The sequence below is a fragment of the Rousettus aegyptiacus genome, unplaced genomic scaffold, assembly GCF_014176215.1.
Source record: "Rousettus aegyptiacus isolate mRouAeg1 unplaced genomic scaffold, mRouAeg1.p scaffold_m13_p_6, whole genome shotgun sequence".
NCBI lineage: Eukaryota > Metazoa > Chordata > Mammalia > Chiroptera > Pteropodidae > Rousettus > Rousettus aegyptiacus.
Window position 1 is genome coordinate 87,408,124 of NW_023416309.1, and position 7,905 is coordinate 87,416,028.

General features: G+C 37.3%; 1 pseudogene; it reads right to left on the bottom strand.

The window, feature by feature from the left end:
- Nucleotides 1-578: 578 nt before the first annotated feature.
- On the bottom strand, nucleotides 579-4,886 carry LOC107510107 (annotated as a pseudogene).
- Nucleotides 4,887-7,905: the final 3,019 nt, after the last annotated feature.

Genomic DNA, 7,905 nt, shown 5'->3' on the forward strand with positions numbered 1-7,905 from the left:
TTTAAATAGGCAGGGAATGGTTTAGAAGGAGGTAAGATTGGAAATAGATTAGTTGGAAGTCAGTTACAATAGCCAAGTTAAGGGCCTAACCTAGAGCCATGGTAGAAATGGCACAAGCATTATGTAGGAGGTAGAATTGATAAGATTTAGTGATAGCTTAGCTATGTAAGGAATTGAGAGGAGTCAAGGACAATGTCAGATTTTGGTAAAAAGAGAGGGTAAATGGTGAAATTCTTAGCGAACTGTGATTATAGACAGAAAATTCAAATAAAAACCCCTGGGACGAAAACAAAAAACAAAACCCCCAAACCCACCCTGAGTATCTTATAGATCCATAGTTCTAAACACAATAGACAGTAAGTAAATTGGCAGTTATTAGAAAACCAGAACTGACCTCAAAAAACTTTGAATTATTTTCTAAATATTTTCTTGTGGTCTTTTTATTCCAAAACTTCAAGAGAATACTATATATATATAATTTCAGATAGCCCACTGTTGAGCCAACTCATTTTTTTTTCCACTGGAAAATAAATAATTTTTATTGAGACTCTACCAGCTGTACAATCTGTTCTTGACATTAAGCTCCTTCTTCCTTAGCAATTCAGTCTTTCTTAAGTGGTCCCATGAATGCTTTCTTCTCCTCCACTGTCTGGAAGCAGCCATGGCCAAACTTGGAGGTAGTGTCAATGAACTTAAGGCCAATCTTCTCAAGGGCTTGCTGTTTGGTCCGCACCAGCGAGGACTTGCTGAGAGTGAGCACTTGCCTCTTGGTTTCCATCACACAGCCTTTCAGCGTGATGAAATCATTGGTCACTTCACTGTAATGGACAAAGCCACCCAGAGGTTTGATGCTCTTGTCAGACAGGTCTTAATCAGAGGAGGCGCTAATTTGCCATCCTTGATAAGGTAGCCCTGGCCAGTCTTACAGATCTTGTTGATCTCAGTGTGGTGATGGTAGCCTTTCTACCAAGCCCAGGCCACAGAGAAGGCCAGTGGGGCAGGATGCCACGCCCTAACACAGGCATCCTTGCTCAGCCCTCAGTGTGTCTTGCGAGGCAGCTTCTTGCTCTGCCAGCGGCTGGTGACCCCTTTGTAACCTTTGCCCTTGGTCACTCCAATGACATTGATCATCTCATCCTGTCCAAACACTTGGCTCACAAGGACCTCCTGCTGCAGCCTCTCATGAGCCCAGTCCAGTTTTTCAGCCTCCATTCACCTGGATCTCCATGAGGTGGGCCTTCTTCGGGTGTAGAGGAAGCAGGTGCATCTGGGTGTGGATAATGACACGGATAACCTGGCAGTTCTTCTTCATGCTGTTGAAGTCCTTCTCCAGCTGCTTCTTGCCATCATTATCCTGCCACTTCTTGCAGTATTTGGTGAAGGCCTTCTTCTTAGATTTATGCCAGTTCTTATAGAAGCGCCTTTTGCTCTTAAGTCTGATACGCTCAGCAAAGATGGTCTTGAAGGTACAAAGGCCTCAAGGGGTTTCCACATAGCCCATAATGCTCACAATCACCATGGACGGCAATGGTCACAGCCTCCAAAACTTCCTTCTCATTCTCCTTGGATCCTGGACTATCTGCTTCCCGCACGATGTAGGTCATGCCAGCCTTGTAGCCCAGGAAGGGTGTGAGGTGGACAGGCTTGGAAGGGTCATCCTTGGGGAAGCTCTTCACCTTCCCACCGTGCCGGCTGCCACATTTCCAAGGCGAGAAGCAGAGAACTTCCCAGGAGTAGAGAACTTAACTGTGAGACATCCTACCGCCAGTGCTGCAGGTAGAGCAAGTTAACTCATTTTTGACACATTATTTTGGCTGTTACCCAAGACTGAAATTTTAAGCTAAGATTAGACAATGAGGACTAACATTTTCTCACTTATTAATGACATAACAATAGATAGTTCTACAAGTAACTAATGACTAATTTCTACAAGTAACCATAAATGCCAAATCATTCAAGGGAGGAATAACTTTGCAGCATCTTAGTTGAAGAACTATGGTACTGAGGACCTCTACTGTTGAGAATATGAATGGCTTCAAAGTTAAAATTAAATATTCAGTGAAACATCAGACAGGCATAGATAATCTACAGCCTGCCCAAAGTTCAGGAATTATTTTCAGAGGCACACAGATAGTTGTGTCACTGGACAATACACAGAAATGCTTATAAGGTAGAATCTAGGTCTCCTCCCACCTCCTGGAACACTTCTTCACTTTCGAGTGCTCAGCATCCTTGTGCTATCTTCTGGCCTATGAGTCTGTATTCGACCCAATTTCTACAAACACAGAGGAGGCTCACACCATCTCTAGAACCATATAATCACATTCACAACATGCAACGTGTGCAATTTTTTTTTTTTTACAGTCTTTCTAAGGCTGTTTCGAGGAACATTTACAAAGCAAATTTAATGTTTACGCAATTTAAATCCATTGATGTTAAGAGTTGGAAGTAATATATTGTCTAATTCCTTCTAGTCTATGCTTCGATGCCTTGGAAAGGGGAAAGAGTGTTTCTTCTGTACAACCCGCCCCCCCCCTCCTCTAGAAAGAAGAGTTCCATCTAAAATGATCAATGTTTAGAAATACAAAATTGTTAATAGAAATATTTCCTTTTCCATATAAATTTTCCTTTAGGTAGTCTACCCAGATACCTATATATCGACTAAAAGCACCAGATTCTCCTACAATTTTTTCCCTAACAGAGTCTGAATCCAAAAGATATTTGATTCTGCCAAGCCATTGAGCCTAGGACACACATTTCCCCTCAGATTTCCTTACAGTTATCACAAAAGATTTTTAAACAGTACAATTATTTTTAAAGTGATTGCGCATGCGTGTGTGTGTGTGTGTGAGAGAGAGAGAGAATGAGAGAGAGAGAGAGAGAGAGAGAGAGAGAGAGAGAGAGAGAGAGAGAAAGTTTTTCTCAGATGCCACAAGCTTTAGGACTGGGAAAGATTCCTTTTGTAATTATATTTAATATATGCCTAGGTATGGCCTTTTATATAATGGGCTTTCTTTTTAAGGTCATCTTAGTTAAACTATTTTCATGATATTCATTTGTAGCAATTAAACTGACCCAAGGACCTCTCCAGGTATACTTTGGCTAATAACTATCAGATATACTAGGGCTTGAATTAGGGCTCTGCTATTTATTAGTTTATTGTTCAAGTTACTTAACCTCTCAGACTCTCAGTTTTCTCCTCTGTTAAAAATGGAGGGATGTAATATTTACGTTGCAGGTTTTATGAAGTTTGAATAAGTTAGCATCTATGAAAACATATATGATGAAGACTGGCACAAAATTAATGCTCAATGTATCATTTAAGTTTCCCTTCTCTTCCTTTCTCTTCTCTTTATAAAGAACACAATAGTCACTTCAAAGTGAGAGTTATCTGTGTCTAAAAAATAATAAAAAAAAAGCCTAGGTAGGGCCCTTTATCAACATCATGTTTTCAAGTGAAATGTGAGTCAAAGTTCCTCTCTTTATCAGGTTGTGTTCTTACCACAAGAAAGGCAGTCAAATTAGAGCTGATGCCAATAAAAGGAAGTGGGTATTAGAGGGTTTGGTTGTATGCATAAAGTACCAAAGGCATAATCCATTTTGTATAAGGAATTCAATAGAATCACAGAAGAGTTTAGTCAGCTCCCACAGTCACCTGTGAATATGTGTTTTAGTACAGGGGTTGATGAAGGGAAACTTTCTATGGAAGTTTGAAACAAGAAACTGAACCCCAAACACAGAGGAAGATCATACCATCTAAAGCACCATTTAACCGCATTCACTACATGCGACATGTACATTTAGACACCCTTCTCAAAGGAAGTTCAACAGCTCCTATGACTCACCTTTGAAGATTCAGAATTAGGTCATCCCATCACAAACTTTTTTGTTAAAAAGATATCTCAAATCATATGCAGAGAACCATATACTATAATATAAATTTAAGCTAGTACATAAATGTATTTTTACATTGCCAGGAGATTTTGTTGTTTTCAATGCTTGGGGTGAAGTGTAAAAGCCGATCGCTCCTATTCGATTTGAAAATCAAGTGGGAGCAGCAATCTGGTTGAAGGAACAGTGGGTTAGCAATCAAGAAATCAAGGATCTAAACCTTGCTTATGTCATTGTATATCAGTGGGACATAGGACAAGTTCTCTAAACACAGTGTTTCAGTTTCCTCACCAAAATGCTCTAAATAATTCTGGCTTATACCTCAAAGGGAAAAGACAATAAGCATCAAATACTTTGCAATCTTCCTTAAGACAGTGTTGCATAAATCCCAATCATTACTACCACTAATACGCTAGGATGATAGTACCTGCAGGGACAGAGAGAAAGAGAGAGAGCAAAGAATTAATCACCTCAAATCCTTCAAGTTATGTGTCAAGTCAAGGGCAAGTGAAAGATATATAAACTATAGAACTGGTGTCAGACTGATTTTATATAAGCCGCCAGCACTCACTGTGAACATTTCGCTTCTCAGAAAATGATTCTAAATTCTAAAAAACCTCTTTACTATGAGAAGATACAGTCTTAACTAGCTTCCTCTGCTGAGGCTTTAAATTGTGGCCACAGTGTTGTGATCCCCACTTAAGCTGCAGTCCATGTGCAGGATTGTGCTGTCAACATAACCAGGAGGAAAGATGGCTACACTAATTAAGAAAACCGTTTCCACCTACAATTAGCAAATGTCTTCCTAAATTCAAACTATAACTTTTATCTTAGATTTCACAATCCAACTAACATGGTCATATGCAGATCAAATGTTTAGATTGATAAATGCAAATTGCTTGTGTAAGGAACTCACCCATTGACAGAGCCCAGAATCCAAAGGTGATTAGTCCACTAAAGAGGGAAGATGAGCACCAGACAACCTTGTTTGTCATTTTGCCACTTAATCACATAAATCCCTTAACAAGAAGTTCATCTGCACGGCAGGAAATTAAACACGAACAAAAATAAAACCAGAGCTTCCAAATCAGTTCAGACACCTGTTCTATGAGAGAAAATGCAATAAAATTGTGGGTAGCATTTTTTTTCCTGTAAACATTCTTAAGGTTTTTGACACACATACTTTGGGATGCATTTTCATAAAGGTACTGCTTTTTCTACAATGTAGATAAAAGTTACATTCCAGGTAAAAAGCAGACTAGATTCTAATGGAAAACAAATAGAGTATTTTCTAACTGTGGTTACTAAACCATAAGTAATATATTTCCTATTTCAGAAGGAAGCCCATTTAGAGATTTCTTTTAACTGCATCAAAAACACTAAAAGTGACCTATGTTTCTACATACTCACTTATACTTAATTCTGTTCAAGTTTTTCTCATGATTTTTACATTATTAAAATGAATTCTTGGTAAGACAGACTTTTAAATCCTAGTATATGAGAATATTATTTTAAAATATTTTTATCCAAATGAAAAATATCAATTTAAGGAATATAATTTTTCTTAAAACAGAAACAGAAACAAAAACACAGCCACAGTCTTGTATCATCTTTTGACAACTGTTTTTTTCCTATGTTCCATTTTATAGTTAAAATCTCAGATATAAAAATATGTACAAGTCAGTTAAACATTTGAGAAAATGTTAGTGAAGAAGTAAAGCAGAAAATGTTCTCTTCTGAGAAAAATCTACTATTTACAGGCAGTGGTAATTAAAACTTTTAAATTTAAAAATAATTTTAAATAGAAAATCTTTCATTAGAGTTAACTTTAAGCAGCCTTCAGTTTTCCTTTAACAGTGCAAACGTATAGAAAAACCCTGGAGATGTTCAAATGCATCAGGCACCTATAGAGTAACATCCAAACAGATACAACTCAGAAAAAAAGCAACATGGAGGGTTTTCATGGCTACTGGAAGGAGTCAGCTCAGAGTACCACAACTCTTTTCAAAACATACCAAAATAGGGAATAAAGCATTCAAACACAAAATGAGCAGTCAACAAGAGTTGCAAAGGAGTCTTTTACCTAATTAAAAGCTTAAATTTACAGAACTTCAGAGCATTGCCCTGTTAGCTTAACTTTGCCAAAATAATCAAGCAGAATGAAGCAAAACAAATAGGGGAACAACAAGCCTACCACTCTGGTTTTGATTTGCTGCCCATTACAGTGGAGAGGTTTGGCCCGCTTGAGCAAGGCTGCTTTCAAACATCTTCCAAATGCCCTGTAATGACACCTAATTTTACATTTAACTCTTGGAGGGAAAAGTTGTTTTCCTTGTGATAGCATTTGTTCTATTTGAACATTATCAAACTCTTTGTTCTAATCCAATGGGGGGAAAAACATAATAAGGCTCATCTAGAGGCTTTTCCTAGTTAGGGAGGTGACTGAAAAGATTTAGGTCTTTAGCCTGTCTTTAAATCTTCTAAATGAAAGATGATTTACAATTAAGCTATGAAAATGTGAACACTCAAGTCTGGAAAGTTTCAGTCTGAATTCAGGTATCCTAAATCAATGCAAAAGACTCTGTCTCACAGAACCAAATCTTACAAAAATTAGCCTCTATGCTCAATTCTTGTTGGTAAATTATAAAGGGTTTGCATACTATGTTTAAATTGAGCTAGTTTTAGCTGAGACACTATCAGTATTTCCCCATAATATGCCATGAAAAGAATAATAGGGCTTATATGTAAAGATAAAATGGCATGAAGTGCTAGGAAATTGTCACACAAAGAGCATTTTCCTTAAGAAAAAAATGATTATACTTTTAATATTTGATAAAATTGAAATAGGAAGATAAGTTTTGCTAGGCTCTTCAGAAGACTTCTCCAGGTTTAGTTGCAAATTAAGGTAAATATTTACAAATGGAACCCTCAGAATTGTTTAAATTTTCGACCAGTTTGGAATTATCGAGTTTGGAAGTCTCATGAACATAAACTCCTTGCTTTCCCTTCTCTGTACTCAGTCAACATCTTTTCCTTGTTCGGAGATCTTATTTCTGTTCAACAAGCTATACAAGTAGTAGAAAGACCATGGTTAGAATCCTGGATTTGGAGCCAGGCTATATAACTTTAGGCAAGTTTATTTTCACTGGAGCTCATTTTCCTTGCCTGGAAAACAATGGAATTGGACCAACTATCTCTAAGATTTCATTCCAGTTTAAAATCTGAGTTCTCAGCAAAGGAAGAGTACTGGGCAATGGTGCTCACATATCACATTACCCGGATCTCTCAGCACATCTTGCTATAAAACTACCCAACCAACTGAATGTTGAAAACAAGAACTAAAGGCCAAGAAACCAGATTTGAAAAAAAAAAAATGAGGCTTAATAAATTAGACAGATAAAATCTACAGAGAAAAGTATGTAGAAAAAGTTGTTGCACATGGTGTAGGCATGCATAAGTTCCACTTCAGACAGTAGAAAAAGAGAGAATACAAACCCAGAAAGAAGTGTGGGACAAGAATGAGTTTTACAAAGCTGTGTAGAAGTTACACTGTTCACAAATAAGAGGTAAAATTTCTCAAAAATGAGGGTGATGTACACATACTTTTTGCCCTAGAGATAATATAGGTAGTGGTTAGAACACTGATGTAGAAGACAGATGATATTGTAGTTTGGATTCTGCTGTTTATTAGGAATATGTGACAGAGAAGTCACTTCACCTGTCTAGACGTTTTACTCGTCTGTAAGAAGAAGGGGTGGGGCGTGATCTTTAAAGTCCCTCAGAGATCTTAAGTGTTATAATTTGACATGATTAAACAAAAGCATCCTTCAATAAAGTTAGCTAGGAATCCAAGAAAGGCCTTAAAAGTTAAGATAACAGTATCCATTTTGCTCATTTTAGAAAATTTAATGAAATGTTAACTGTGAAAGTGTTTTAAGCTGCAAAATGCTATGCAAATGATAATGGTAGATATTATTATTTATCAGCATTTTTAAAAAATGAGGAGTTAATATT